Below are 16,547 nucleotides of genomic sequence, written 5' to 3'. Positions count from 1 at the left end.
GACCACCACCATGTTGATATTTAGGTCCCATGTAACCAATCACAAAAAATAGATGTTCAAGACCAGGAGGACGGTGGACTGAAACGTCCTGTGGGCCACACCGAAATCAGGTCAATCTCGCCTGTCTGTAGGGTTTTTCGTCCTAAATACAATGGACGGCATGGATTTTCCATTAAACGTCTTCCTGGGGCCCACCGATCATCACAGCATTGGTCCGTAAGCTCTGTTTCGCAACAGAGCCTGCGGAGGAATGTTGTGGGCCACCATCATGCATCCTTGGTCCGATCTGGACCGTCCAGTAGAAGCCTAAGGACTCTATCACCCCATCCTAGGTGGACAATTTCAAGAAACCATGAAGATAGAATTTCGATCGTCCAAACGGAAGAAGGACAGTGGCTTTACAAGTTCCATGGGCCGCAGCATAGAACGTCCAGGAGTACCCTATTCAAACCAGTTTTTTGAGGATAACGCCATGGACGGAGTGGATTTCTCCAATGGCATCAATAATGGGTCCCACCAAACACCAGTGTAAGTCCAGTTACGCACGCACGAACATTGCATCTGTTCGGTGATCATGGAAGATGATCGGTCCTTTTATCTGGACAGTCTAAAATCCTCCCAAGGTAAACCGACCAACGCGGATCTGATTAAACGGATCAGACCTCACAGAAGGGTTGCCAATCGAGAGATTTTCGCGGCTGAATTCTCACAGAAAGAAGGAGACATTCTTACGCCGTGCGTAAAAGCTATGCACGGACTTCTCCACTGACTTATTCACTATTCTTCATAGCTACAAAGAGAGAGAGAGAGAGAGAGAGAGAGAGAGAGAGAGAGAGAGAGAGAGAGAGAGGGCATCTCGGTTCGGTGGGAAGGCAAAGCTTGCACGTGAGGAAGACAGAGAGACGGTTGAAGGCTTCTTCCGCGAGTTCTTCTTTCTTCCTTAATTTAATTCTTTTATTTTATGATTTTCCCTAAGAGAGTAAGCCTCATCATGTCTATGAGTGGCTAGACCTCTTAGCTAGGGCTAAGAGGTGAAGCTTGTAGCGTAGTGGGAGACTTTTTGTTTGTGTCTTTTGTTTAGACTGGACTGATGTTGATGTTAGTATAATTAAGGGAATGTTTTCAGTTTTTAATGGTATGTTATGACTAAAATTACAATGGGTCTGCAATAGCTTTGAGCATGTTTTTTTTTCTTTTTATAATTATGACGTTAGGAAGCCATGTTGATCACCATCGTATCCTGAGCATGGTTGGATGACGATATCATTCCTAACCTTCATATATCTTATGACTGGTTGTTAATTAGTTTAATTATGTTGTTTGATTTGTCTCCTAGGCATGGTTTGGTAATGGAATCCATTCAAATTTTTATGCCTTTCATCTCTTGAAAACTATAACAAAGGAAGTTCAGTTTTAATGGGTATGCCCTTCAACTGGATGAAGATGGGACTCTAAGTCCAGTTGAGTTCTTGAATCAAGCATAAAGATCTTCCTAATCTCTACAAGTGGATCCTCTGAATCCCTAGTTTCCTACCTTTAATTTCTCTAAGTTTTAGATAATTATTTCACTATTATTCCCTCTATTTCAGTCGATTTAGATTTCATCTTAATCTAGTTCTAGTTCTACTCAATTTTATATTACGTATAGGTTCCAGTCCCTTGGGATTCGACCTCTGTCTCACCGAGTTTATTACTACATCACAAGTGAACAAATATATACAAAATATTTATACTAAGCGAACCCGATCTAAGTCAAATTGACTTGAACTGAGTTAAGTTCAAGTCAAGTTTCGAGACAAGCCCAGTAGTGTTTGGCCTAGCTCAAACTTGGCTTTGAAATTTTTTCAAGCCCAAAAAATCGGCTCAACTTAGCTCGAACGAGTTTTGAGCTAAGTCGAGTCGAGCGAGTTAATTGACTTTACTCAATTCGCGTGCAGCTCTACGTGCATATTTCGTCAAACCCTTTAATCAATGGTAACTTGAAAAGATGAAATAGAAAGGATGGAGATGCATACCATCAAAACTTTCTTAAAGCTCACATATGCGTCGGTTAAAAAAAAAAGAAAAAAAAAAAAAAAGAACCTTTACTATTCGCAATCTAACCGGCATATCAAGCATTGTCATAAGTGCCAGTATCAAGTTTAATAAGCAAGCAAAAGCTAAACATTAGGAGTGGATTAGTCAGGCCGGGGTAATACCCATTTCCGTCTGGGTGTGACCGTGAGAGGCCCACTTTGATGTATATATTATATATCTACACCGGCCATCCATCTTGGCAGATAATCTTTGAACATGGGCACAAAAATGAGGTAGATCTAAATATCAGCTAGACAGGAAACAATGGTGATTGACTAGCGACTGCTAAAAACTTCCTATGAGCCCATGGCCCACAAAAAATTTGGATCAAGCTGATATTTGTTTTTACCCTTAAACCAGGTCTGTCTTATCAACCGATTGGATGGTTAGTAAACATTATGATGGGCCCCAGGATGTTTGAAATGGTCCGTATTCAATCACCATTGTTTCTTGTGATGTGGCCCACAGGAGAATTGGATCTTCTTAATTTTTGGGCCCATGTACTAAAATGAGCTGATAAAATAAATGGACAACATGGATATACAACAATACATCAAGGTTTGGCCCTACAGTCAGTATGCTCCCCTTGTTGCTTAACACGAAAGCAAGAGTCGACGGACGGATAATGCCTATGACAGCTTGTCAGACGAGCTTCCTAGGCTGGGAAGCCATGTTATGTGGGGTCATTGTAATGTTTGTTAGAAACTCATCCGGTCCATCTTTTCTACTTTTCAAATCAGAAGGAGGCAGATGCACGACTAAGTGGGCAATAGGACAAAGAAATAATGTGAATTGAATGTCTACCATTGGAATATTTGTGAGGCCATGGAAGTTTTGGATTAGGCTAATATTTTTATGTTTCCAGCTCAAACATACCTTGGAAGGTTTCAATAGTAGGCATTTCCCTGTGCGCTTTTATCGTGTCGTGTGGCCTACTTGAGTTGTTAATTTCATAATCTTTGGGTATGTTTTAACATGGTCGGGAACAATTGAATGGAATGGTTTTCTAACCATATTAAGCCCGTCTAGTGAGTTCCGGCAATTCCTATCCGGCCCAAAAATGCAGCGGATCCAAATCTCAGTGGACCACACCAGAGAAAACAGTGGTGATTTTATAGTATTTTCCAATAAATGAAACAGATTTAAATCACAGGTGGACCATACCATAGGAAACAGTAGGGATTGAATGCACACCATTAAAAACTTCCTATAGCCTACCATAGTGTTTATTTTTCATCAGTTGGTGCTGGAGCAGACAATCATGCGGTACGCCTTCAAGGTAGATATTTTGCTGGTTCCAATGAGCATGTTGAAGTAACAGAGGAAAAGCTGAGGTCGGTCTTGCTAGTGACTTTGGTGGTGACTCCCATAACCCAGCTTCGGCTTCTGACGAGAGGCTGGAGACTAGCATGGTTGAAGATACTCAGGAGGGGGATATTGTTGCTGAAAAAAGCAGAGTCAGGATTCGTTTAACCCCTGCCAACAAAACCATCCTTCTCATCAGGATGTTGAATTTAAACAACAGAAAACAAGGAGCCTTTGAGTGAAGATGGCGTGTAATTGAGTGGTGAAGGTTTGGAAGAGGGATGGAAACAGCAAGCGCATGAATGTTTGAAGTTCACACCTCCTGAGGGAGAAAGGAAACACACACAAAGCATGGAAAGGGATTGCGATACAAGAATTTGGCTCCAGTTTCTGAACTTCCAGCCCCGCTGTTCTGACTACTGAGTTTAGTTGATTTCCCATGTTGTTCATATTGTCATGACTTTTCCATTACGATGGTTTGAGGGCAGTAGCCGAACTCAAGAAGTCAGTTTGATCAGATGCTTTTCTTGAACGACTCTCTTTCTCAGATGTAATATTCCTTCTCTCGTGCTTTGTTTCCCCCCTTGTTTCCATTACTGTCACTGATGCTGATGCTGTTCATGTAAAATATGGTTTCAAACACTTCATAGAATATTTCAGGTTAGTGTGGAGCTCCATCAGTGGTGTGATCGAATTAGTAGAATGCAAATCTAAGATGTTGATTCTTCGCCAACTGACGATGATGGTGGTGTTTAGTGCAAATGGTTTTCGCAGGCTCTATGGTCTAACAAAATAGATTCCATGCCCCTGGTTGGATTGTTTTCTGTCTAACATCTTGTTGAACGTAACAGGAATGCATTGAACCCTATTGGATTGGCTGGATGTTATAGCCAAATAGTCTGAGAATTCAGGCTAAGTGCGGTAACAACTTTGTGTTAGTATCAGTGATTTTGTTGATTATCATTTACAGTTGAATTGTATTGCAATCATTAGTATAATGAAATGAAATAACCAAAGTGTAGTTGTTTTTTTTTTTCAATGCATACATATTCAATTCGGGTTCTGTACCATAGTTCTAAAACCTGGTGACTTGAAACTCGTCTGAGTCAACTCGACTCAACTAGATCTTAAGCTGAGTTACTGAGAAACTCATCACTGACAAGAAAGCAATGATTATTTCAACCCTATTGGAACTGAGCCACTTGCTGAGTGAATGGCTTTTTAAGTGGAATTAAAAAAATTAAAACAAAATAAACTAAGTCAATGCAGGAAATAAGCCTTCAGCACCCAACCTTCCCGCTGAAATTTGCCTCTTCTCACGGTCTTATCATTCATTGTATTTGCAGCAGAATGAGTTTTTTTTTTTCTCTTACTATTTTAAACGTCTATCATAAGTGAACATTTCTTGATATAATAATCAGGGACTTTTACGGAAGGCAGCCTTGTTATTTTGGAATTTGCATCCTGGTACCTTTTTAAAGAAGTTTTATTTATTTATTTATTTTATTATCATACATATTGAGTTAAGCTATTTTCATTTCAATACCTTCCATTAGATTTCGACAGTTAGATTATGCAAATTAGTTTTTGTAAATGACAAAAATGGCCTCCTGTTTCTTTTTTAACCTTTTGAAAATAACAAACATCCAACAGTCCTATTTCAACATAAACTATGGTCTGCAAATCAAAGCATAGTCCATGGAAACATCCAATAATCCTATTTCAACAAACTAGGGTCCACAAGTTAAAAGCATAGTCTAGGGAAGGAATCACCTAACGAATCGTTTGGACCAGTGAAACACGGGCCCACTTATCATAATAATAAAAAACCCAAGTATATTATGCAAAGTCTTGATTGTGGATGCTTTAGTACCTTAATTTTTATTTAATGCTTGTGCAGTATGTGTTTCTCAGCCCATCCATACTAAGCAGTTAACAAGGTGGTATGTGTGAAAGATTCAAGCTGTTCAGCAAGTGGGTTCAACCATGTAGATTAGCTGCCCCAAAATCAGACTGTTCCATTGCTTCGAACCATATGGCCCACTAGATGAAAGGAATGGCCCAACTTTCAGTTTCAGACACCAAAATTATATAATGGACCAACTGATGGACGGTTTGTATTTGATACCCATGGATCACGTCGGCACATCATGTGGCTTGTACAAGGCCCGCCTTTGTACATTCACCTGAGATATATAGACAACATGTTCGATTTTCTGCTAGTACTAGTGGCCCACCATTCGATCATCCAAACCTGTTACGATGATGCAATCCGCCACTGTGGCCCTGAAAAATCTCCCAAATAGAAAGATCCTAGCAAACGATATTTGGTCTTTTCATGTACAAGTTTGTGCAGAGATGGACCATTAATCCTATTGTTAGCGTACTTATTTCATATAGTAGATGAACCATTAACAATACTAGGTGCTCTCAATTCAAAGGATGAAATTAGATGGTTAAGATCTCTAATGCTTCATCACCACAGTGGTCCCACATTTGAACAATCCAGATTCCTATATATACACATTCCACTCGTATGGTGGATGGGTAAACACGGCCTAAAAAAGGTGCGCTGATGCCCAAAAAACAAGCAATGCAAGCAGGCCCACTTTGAGTTGGCATATCCTAAAATTATATGTTAGACTAGTTCTCCTGTGAGCCATAATGTACTTCAAATGTAGTCCATGGCCATCCCTTTCCTAGAAACCTTTTCCACTGGAGAAGTTTGGCCCACTTCAAATGGATTGACTAGATTTCAAAGTAACATGGACGCCCCATGGTGATTAGCAGACCCATTCTAGATCATACCATCTTTTTCTGACATCTTGGTGTTCATCTGGTTGGATTATTTTCTGTTATAGATTTGTCCGACCTGTTTTAGTTGTTTAAATAATTTGTTGAAAAATATAGAGTTAATGCGTTTTTATCAGGGAGAGGTATTATTTTATATTTTGTTTGAATTGCTTGACTGTGATGCTTTTCACTAATATTTATTTTCCCAATAGAAGACTGATTGGTCAGTTTAAGGTTGAACACTCTTTTACAAGATAATTTCTATACCCCACATGTCATTTCATAGTCACATTTATACCTGAACACGGCTTCTTTCCGCACCAAAATCGATGGATCACATTCCATTCACAACCACAATTTGGCCGTTGGCGCTAGCACATCATGTTGGCCTCATGAATCATGAACACCCAAACGCACCTTTGGTGATTTTCATTAGTATGGCATGGTAGATGTAGAAAAATCAATGTAGACTTGAGTATCCACACACACACCCGCGCAAGTACACCTACACTCGGGCTTGGCCCAGCTCATTGCATACGCATATGTGGACTCGGAATGGCGCAATGCGTGTGTGATCAATGGTATAAATTAGAGCTATTAGCATAACCCCCACGGGACCAAATTCACATGCCCCTTGAATGAGGCTCAAACTTCTAGGCAAAAAGCCTATCTTATATACAAGAAAACTTTCTTGGTCAAATCTGATATGGGACTTAATGTAGAGCAGGTCGAAGATAATTTCATGACAAAGATGGACTAGAGAAGGCCCAATTGGAGGCAGAAATGATCTGGACCGTCAAGACCTTAAAACAGTCGTATCTCACAAACTGGAATGAGTTTTTCGATATGTCGTATATGATTTTGGGGTAAGAGAAGCTACTTTAGCCAACCAACCCCACTACGCCCGGTTGCCCTCGCCAAATTTATGAGATTCCATCATATCGACAGTCAAAACTCCCTTTCAATTTTGTTTTTACTATAAATAGTAAGTTTTAGCTGTCATATAACTTCCGATCCTTTGAGTTGTATGAGTCATGCCCAACATGAAAAGGGCTTAGAAAAGTTAGGAGAACAACATGGTTACACTAAATTGGACACTTATTATTTTTGGCCGAAAACCATGAAGTCCAGTAGGAATGATGATCGTCTATAAATAATACGTTTACTATTTGTAGTAAGTAATGTTTTTAGGGAGTTTGATTCTAAAACTCCATCCTAGGTTTGAAATTATTATTTTAAGGATTGTAATTTCATTTTTTATCACCAATCAATTTATTTGAAATTTATTAGAAATTATTTCTATTATTATCCCTCGTGAATTTGAGGAAGCTCTGTGAGGAGTCTAGAGAGCTCCATGGATTCGGAGTAGTTATTCCCTGAGGAAGATGGTGATCGACATCATCACATCCTTCCCCATATAGCATATCTTCCCAGCTTAGGAAGCTAGTCTGACAAGCTATCATAGTCAATTTGCGTCCATTGACTCTTGCCTGTGTGTTAAGCAATGAGGGGAGCATTCTATGTTGTCGTGACCGCAAGGCCAAACCTTGATGTGTTGTTGTATATCCACACTGGCCATCTATTTTATCAGCTCATTTTAGGACATGAGCCCAAAAATGAAGAAGATCCAAATCTTCGGTGGGCCGCATCACAGGAAACAATGGTGATTGAATGCCGACCATTAAAAACATCCTAGGCCCATCGTAATGTTTACTAGCCATATAATCGATTGATAAGATCACACAAACCTGGATTTAGGGAAAAAACAAATATCAGCTTGATCCAAAACTTGTGGCCCATAAGCTCATAGGAAGTTTTTAACCACTACACCAAAAATTTTAATTTGTAACGGCCATGTATCTTTGGTTTAGGAACGGATTTTAGTCATTCCAAATTTGGAACAAGTGTAAACTATTCCAAATGCAAACATAAACCCTACAAGGCCTCGTACCAAATGCTCTCTCTCTCTCTCTCTCTCTCTCTCTCTCTCTCTCTCTCTCTCTCAAATCCCATCCCTCCCAATCAAAGTCTCCGACGAAAATCCGCCCCTGCCGCAACTCAGATCTGGTTCGACTAGCAGTCTCCACCCTTCACCTCTTCTCTGCCTCCCTTCTCTGATCAGGTACTCATACGTTTTGGCGTATTTCGATTCGTATTTCTATTTTTTTGTTGTCATTTATCAAATGAAGATTTATGGTTTCTTGTGAGGAAGCACAAGTTACAAAAGCTCTTGCAACACAAGCTCAATAAGGTGCCGAATCCAGGCAACCATACATTTCTCTAGATCTGATGGGCTTCGGCAATCAACAGTTAGGATTTCTTTAGCTTAACCTTACAACGTGGCTGTCAACTAGAGTAGTTTCCGAGGACTCACCGTCAAGGCCGCCACCATCGTCACTCCAAAGTACATGTCAATTGATGCATGTAAAATATGGGATGATGATCGATGACCACCAGATGTTCAATGAAATCTGTGCACATCACTGCATGACTAAAAATTTCACATACCATTTTATTACTCATATGACCTGTTCTCTGCTTCCTAATCACACAACTTGAATATCTAGGTACGTTCTTTCTTGTGGAAAAGATTCAGCAGTAAAGCTATGGGAGGTGGGCAACGGAAGACTGGTTAAACAATATCTTGGAGTTGTCCATACACAGCTGCGTTGCCAGGTGAAGATTAGTATTCTCTTGACAAGCATACATTTTACCTATAATTTCAAAAAATGCACTTGCAATCGAAGTCTGTGTGAATTCTGATCTAACAAGGTAGGCTTGGCATTTGGGGTGGCATGCGACTTCTGTTCTCTCCCATTTCTATTCTAAATCTCAAGGAAGTAGTAGCATATCTCACCTGTATTTTGGAATGTGCCTATTACATCATCCTTAGGAACTAGGAACCTTCAAACTACGTCCACAAACACCACTAATTATAACCATTTCTGATTATAGTTTTTTTTTTCTTAGGCCCATTGAAAGTACTGTTTGATTGGTTCATGAAAACATTGAGCTCCTCATGTACATATTTCAAAGCATTGATGTTGCTGATCAGTAAATTGTTACCATTAATCCATCCATGTAACACGTGTATCCAATCTGGGTTTTCAAAATTGTGGATCCCGCTGGATGAAAAGTCTGAACATGCTCCAACCAACTGGTATCCATCCATCAAATGGAAAGCTAAAAGTAACAGGATCAAAGGTCCAAACTCAGACAGCAAAGTAAATAGCTAAGATTGCCAAATCAGTGTGATTTGAGAATGTGCTTCTCCACAATGGGGCTAAGGATCTGAATGGTTGGTTTACGATGGATGAGTTGCCCCAGCCATAGTTCTAAAACTTGCTGTCTCAACTTGAAACTCGGTTAACTTAAGTTAACACGGCTAGATTTCGAGCCCATTGGAAAAATTAGTAATGGGACTGACTCTGCCTATACTTGGAGAGCCCCGTTGAGTTTATTAAAATGGCTCAATTGACTTGACACGACTCTGCATGACTCAAACTTAGTCACTCGACCTTAGCTAGTGAAGTATTGGTTATATCTATTGTCACACCCCAAACTCGGAAACCGGGTTTACAAAATTCCCAATCGTTGAATCCGGTGCCGACAGCCTTCGTAGTACCCCATTCTCGGTTCCTAGCATCCATACGCCAGATTTCGTCCTGAGATCCTACAAGAAGGATTTTCCAATGTATATTTAACTCGTAATAAGTATAACCACAAGTTTATCCAAATCACAAAGGCAACATCATCATCACATATCCACTAATATAAACATTTAAATACTGTGCTGAAAGGAAAATACATATGTCAAAATCAAAGCTCCAGAAGACCGCTGCACGCTCCATGCTCAACTCTGCTGCAACCTAATGTCACCTGCACACATTTATCGTGCATAAGCTTATAAAAAGCTTAGAGGGTGGTGTAGGTGTGTGCACAAGATAAGTGTAAAGTATTCAATACAATGCCATAATCATACAATGTCAGAAATAAGCAAAAATACTGATAAGATCATGAATCATACGATATCAAAATAAGTGGAAATACTGACAAGATCATGAATCATACGATATCAGAGTAAGGGAAAATATACTAGTAAGTCCATTAGTGCCATCAGTCGTACCAAGGCTATACGATGCAAAGCATGGATATTAATGGCCATATCAAGGTTGTGCGATGCAAAAACATAATAAGCCAATATCAGATACCGAGGATGCAATGCACTATACGGTGTGAATGGAAAGACCAAGTTGGAGTGTGAAGTTGGGATAATAGTACATAGTATCGCAAGCTACGGGGTCTATCACAAAGGACTTCTATCCAAACCAGTCCCATACCTAAATTTGGATAGTCAGACTCAATGTGGTAGACTCCTGATCTCAGGTTAGTCGCGCACCCAACCAAAATCCTAGCCATGCGAAGGTATACATGCGCACCACCAGCCCAAGTGGATAGTGAATGAAATAAATGAATGAGTATGCAACTCCTACTCAATAAGTCAACATATCAGTACGGTTCCTCTCTGGAAAATCACCGGGGTCTAGTACACTCTGAATCAAATTGCCGCCCCATCGCACGCAACAAAGTGAGTGGAAGAGACCTCACTATCCACCTGCCAATATCGGGCCCGACTCGTCAATAGCGGACTCATTCCTTGAGCTGGTCAAACTTATCCTAGCTTTGCCCCCCTCCTCTCAGACAAGTAAGGCCACACCCTCTTCCAACTGACCACGACATAGTGGGAGACACGGCCTAATGGTATACAGTCCTCATGCGCTTATGCATCCACTCGGTCTAGGCATTGGAGCAACCTCTGGAACCAAGAGGGTTTAAAAAATTTCACCCAAGGATATCTATAGCACCTCATGTAGAATAGATTTTTAGTATCCCATCTGGCCATCCACAATATACCTGTGGAGGCTACGACCCTGATGTCGTAAGGGCGTACAGTGGTCATATCACAAAATGCGAGATGTATGAGTCATAACATCCAGTCATGCATTTAACATGCATGTACCACGCGCTTATGTGGACAACTCCTCCTATCAGGGAGTCTCATAATAATTTGCCTAATGGCATGTGTTTTAATCAATCATTCCTCTCATATCAGGCTACATATGATGCGCATGGGCATGGGTTGTGAAGTTATACTAAGCATGCTATATGATGATGGTGTGATGTGCATGGGCATGGGTCGTGAAGCTATGCTAAGTGTTGAGGGTCAAATATTGCATATCAGACCCAGTTGTTGCATAGAATTACACGCATGATACCGCTTAATGGCCTGATTAATCGTGTTTGTAATGCAGAGTGTATGTACGAGCCTGGACCGAAAAGGGTGCTTAAAGCATGGACTTAACGCTCTAATGACACCAAAGCATGGGACGGACTCCAGAGACCTAAGATCGACAGAATTACACGTCAGAGATCAGAGAAAGTCCAGCCACTCATCTTAAACAGGCCTAAAAGACGTCCAGAATACAAGATCATAGGGTTCCCACCATCTGATCAAGTCGAAACTTCATACGTGGCCTGAGGACCATGAATTAACCGTACACATCAAATTTCAACCCTCAGATCCCAATAAAAGTGGCTCAACGGACAGATCAGCCACCAAAATAGTGATATGGGGCCCACCTGCTATCAGGATACGCTGTAAATTTGGTCCTCACGATTAAAATGAGATGGAAAAACGGATGGATGGATTGGATTTTTCATAAGACATCAGGGTGGGGCCCATTTTACACGGCCCGTGCACACAGCAGGCGTACGCCCGCTGTGCACTGGACCGAAGTCCCCAAGTCAACGACGGAGACTCGTCTCCCTCTCCTTCTCGAGCAAGGACGAACAGCGGACGGACAGTGTTCGTCTGTTTTTCAGCAGTGGGGCCCATTCAGCATCCAAATCATCCATCTGAACCGTCCACCAAGTCCAGAGGGAGGGCGTGACCCACACCTAGGTGGAGGAATGTCAAAAGACACCGGAGATCGGTTTTTCAGCCGTTAAACGCAGGACAGACGGTAGTGTGAAGAACTCTGTGGGGCACATCGGATCCGATCTAAAACGGACCACGTCCGACCGGTTTTTCGAGGTGAATCAAATGAGCCGAGTGGATTTCCATAAAGGCACCGACAAAAGGCCCACCGACTTTCACAGCGACGTGTGCGCGAGCTCTGTTCCGCAGCAGGGTTGCGGTTGATTCAGGTGGGCCACCATCGCTGATCATATTGACGATCTGGACTGTCCATGATGTCCAGAGGGGGGATGAGACCTTCGCCAAGGTCACCTTTTGGCCCTACGTCCATGGTTCCATGTGCAAACAAAACAACAACCCTGTTGTTTTTCTCGGCTGCGAAACATCTCCGCTGTGCGTAAAGAGAGTTTCCACAGCTGGTTCGTCTGCGGACTCCAGCTCTCCACCGGCCCTGGATGTATAAAGGAGAGGTGAACGGGACCAGAAAGATATAAAACATTCAACAAGGGAGTACGACGAGGAGGGTTGCGGTTTTGGGCTTTGAAGAAAGAGGAGATCGTGTGGAGGTTGGCTGCTGCTGCACGTAGGGGAGCATTGGAAGGAAAAAGAGCAACAGTTGGGTTTTTCTGGCTGGACGTCAGGGAGAGAGGAAGAGAAACAGAGAAGACAGGGAGAGCTGGGTTTGTTTTCGGATCTTCTATGTTATTTTCTTTCTTTCTTTCTTCTATGAATCTTAAGGTCTTTAGCCTAATCATGGTTGGCTAAACCCCTTAGCCGGGGCTAAGAGGTGAAGCCTGTAGCGAGATGGGAGATTATATTTTGTTCCTGTAATTTCAAATTCATAAACTGAATGTGATTCTAGTTGATTATTCAAGGAATATTTTTCTTAGTCTTTAATGGTCTGTTGTGACTAAAATTACAATGGGTTTGCAATGGCTTTGAATATTCCTTTTCCCTTTTTATGTTTATGAAGTCAGGAAGCCCTGTTGTTCATCATTGTTCCATGGGCATGGTAGGATGACAGTACCCTTCCTGATCTTCATACATTGTTGGTTAGTTGGTAATTAGTTTAATTCTGTTGTTTACTTTGTCTCCTGGGCATGGTTTGGTGATGGAATCCATTCTAATTCATATACCTTTCATCTCTTGAAAACCAGATCAAGTAAAGTTCAGTTTGAATTCCATAATCCTTGATGCAGGCATAAGATCTCCTTGATCTCTACAAGTGGATCCTCTGAATCCCTAGTTTCCTTCCTCTGAATTCCTTAAAGTTTTAGATAATTATTCCACAATTATTCCTTAAAATTCTATTTGGTTTAGATCACATCTTAGTCTAGTTCTAGTTCTACTTGGTTTCAGATAACGTACAGGCATCAGTCCCTGTGGATTCGACCTCGGTCTTACCGAGTTTATTACTACATCACAACCCTATACTTGGGGAGTGAACAAGTTTTTGGCGCCGTTGCCGGGGACTGACGGTTACGATTCTTTGAAATTAATTAGTTTTAGAATTAGTTTGAGATTAGGATTTTACTAACTTTAGTTTGAGATTAATTAATTTACCGTTATTTTACTTTTAAAGGATCGTTCTTCTCTTTTTAAAATCTAACTTATTTTATTTTATTTTGCAGGTTTTAACTTAGGACTCCAATTTGGTAATTTCTTTCCAAACTCTCTCTTTCTTTCTAGATTTTCTTTTCCTTTCTTAGGATTAGGTTTTTAATTGAGGGCTGCGAGTGTTTTCATGCCCAAGTGGGCCCGTGACAACACTCGACGTCTCTTGACTGAAGGAGGATTGGTTGAGGGGTTGACTATCCATCGCAGGACTAGACACCACTCGAAATCCCCTGAGTTAACTGAAGTTATGGCTGAAGACCAACCTCCTCTACTTCCACCCAGGGTGGAGGATACCCAAGATGAAAATGAGGTGCAACAGGCACCCCCGCCTCGTACTTTACGAGATTATCTGCAATCGGCGGGAGTGAGTATGCCCTCATGCATGATTTTTCCTAAAAACACGGGACAAATGGACATCAAGCCGGGAGTTATCCAACTCCTTCCCAAATTCCATGGACTTGAATCAGAGAGTCCATATTTACATTTGAAAGAGTTCGATGAGATTATGGCTACATTATGTTTTCCTAATGTATCTGAGGATACAGTCAGGCTGAAACTCTTTCCTTTTTCCTTAAAAGAGAAAGCTAAGACGTGGTTACATTCACTGTGTCCTAGATCCATTGGCACATGGAACGACATGCAGAGGGAATTCATAAAAAAATTCTTCCCACATCATAAAACGATTACCCTCAGAAAAACAATCATGAACTTTGCCCAAAAGGAAGATGAAACATTCTTCCAATGTTGGGAAAGGTTCAAAGATTTGGTCAGTTCATGCCCACAACACGGATTTGAAACGTGGCGCATTACAAATTTTTTCTATGATGGACTGACATCTTCCATGCGCCAAATGGTCGAGACAATGTGTAATGGAGAGTTCATTAATAAAGATGTCGACGAGGTATGGGACTACCTCGACAGTCTAGCTGAAAAAACACAATCTTGGGACTATTACCCAAAGTCGAACACCACGTCTAGGCCGACTCAATTAAAGGAGAAAGGTGGATTATATCTCTTGAAAGAAGAGGATGATCTCAAGTGTAAAGTGACTACGCTCATAAGGAAAGTTGAGGCCATGGAAGGAAAGAAGGATAAGGTCAATGAAATTGTTTGCGGCATCTGTGATTGCAACATTCACACAACTGAAAACTGTCCTACAATACCCGCCTTTCGAGGAGTATTGAATGATCAAGCCAATGCCGTAAATAACTATCAAAGACCTTTTACTGGACCTAACTCCAATACATACAATCCTGGTTGGAAAAATCATCCAAACTTTAGTTGGAGGAATGGACAAACGGCTACTCCTCCAAGTTTCTTCAATCAAAATCCAAATCAAGTGAAACCTCAAGAGGAACCGGTTCAAAATTCCATACAAGAGCTGGCTCAGGCTATGCAGGGAATTACAGATTTTATGCAAAAGATAGATTCTCGTATGACGGTTATAGAAAAGGGGATGCTTCCTGCACAACCTCTCCCCAATCCTAAACTGCAGTACGAGATTAATGATCCCAGCTCTTCAAATCAGATGGGGCACGCTAAATCCATCACCACTCTTAGGAGTGGAAAGATCATTGATAAAAATCTTCCGGTTAGGTCCGAAAAACCTTAAGAATCAGAGAGGACAACAATGATGGATCCAGTGATGCCCCACAAAAATTGGAACCGGAACTTCTAGAGAAGCCAGTTGCTCCGTTCCCTCAACGGTTGGTTTCACCAAAACCTCTCTCTAACTCTCAGGATATCCTAGAGGTGTTGAAACAAGTGAAAGTCAACATTCCTCTACTTGATGTCGTGAAACAGATTCCTTCATATGCCAAATTTCTGAAAGACTTATGCACGACCAAAAGACGGAAAATTATTCAAAAGAAAATCTTCTTGACTGAGAAAGTAAGTGCCATCCTGAAGCAAGACATGTCGCAGAAATTCAAGGATCCCGGTAGCCCAACCATATCATGTGTAATCGGGAACCATCGAATTGATCACGCACTTCTTGACTTAGGAGCGAGCGTCAATCTGATTCCCTACTCGGTATACAAACAGTTAGGTTTGGGTGAATTAAAACCCATCCTAACCACACTACAACTTGCTGATCGCTCTGTTCGTGTACCAAGAGGGATAATTGAGGATGTGTTAATCCAGGTCGATAGATTTTACTACCCTGTAGATTTTGTCATCCTAGACACCGAACCCATTAATAACATGAGCACTCAGATTCCCGTCATTCTTGGTCGCCCATTCCTTGCCACGTCAAATGCAATTATCAATTGCAGGAATGGTGTCATGACTATGTCTTTTAAAAATTTGACATTGGAGTCAAACATTTTTTTTAATAACGGCAGCAACTCAGAGGATGATGACGATTTCCCCGACATTAACATGATTGACTCTTTCGTGGAAGATACGACACCTCTAACCTTATCCTCCGACCATCTAGAGACATGCCTGGCCCACTCCCATGATTTTGATGATGACATGCTTAGGGAGACGTGCGCCTTGCTTGATACTGCACCGGTACTTGAAGTTAACCGGTGGAGGTCACAATTTGAAGAATTACCACAAACCGATGTAGTGCCTCTACCGTCTAACCTTAAGCCACCGAAGCTTGACCTAAAACCTTTGCCCTCTGATTTGAAATATGCCTATTTAGGTCAAGATGAGACATATCCGGTGGTGATCTCTGCCCACCTGGAGAAAGAACAGGAGAGTATGCTCATATCTACTCTCATTAAGCATAAAGGAGCCCTGGGATGGACGATAGCGGACCTCAAGGGAATCG

The 16,547-nt window shown here is 41.3% G+C and overlaps 1 non-coding gene across 1 annotated transcript; it reads right to left on the bottom strand.

Annotated features, from left to right (window-relative positions):
* Positions 1-14,453: 14,453 nt before the first annotated feature.
* Positions 14,454-14,560, bottom strand: LOC131257074 (small nucleolar RNA R71). Its single transcript, XR_009177094.1, has one exon. It is a non-coding gene; the product is annotated as a small nucleolar RNA R71 (small nucleolar RNA).
* Positions 14,561-16,547: the final 1,987 nt, after the last annotated feature.

Source organism: Magnolia sinica, chromosome 9, assembly GCF_029962835.1.
Source record: "Magnolia sinica isolate HGM2019 chromosome 9, MsV1, whole genome shotgun sequence".
NCBI lineage: Eukaryota > Viridiplantae > Streptophyta > Magnoliopsida > Magnoliales > Magnoliaceae > Magnolia > Magnolia sinica.
Note: the sequence above shows the minus strand (reverse complement) of the source record. Positions and strands in the feature narration are given on the sequence as shown.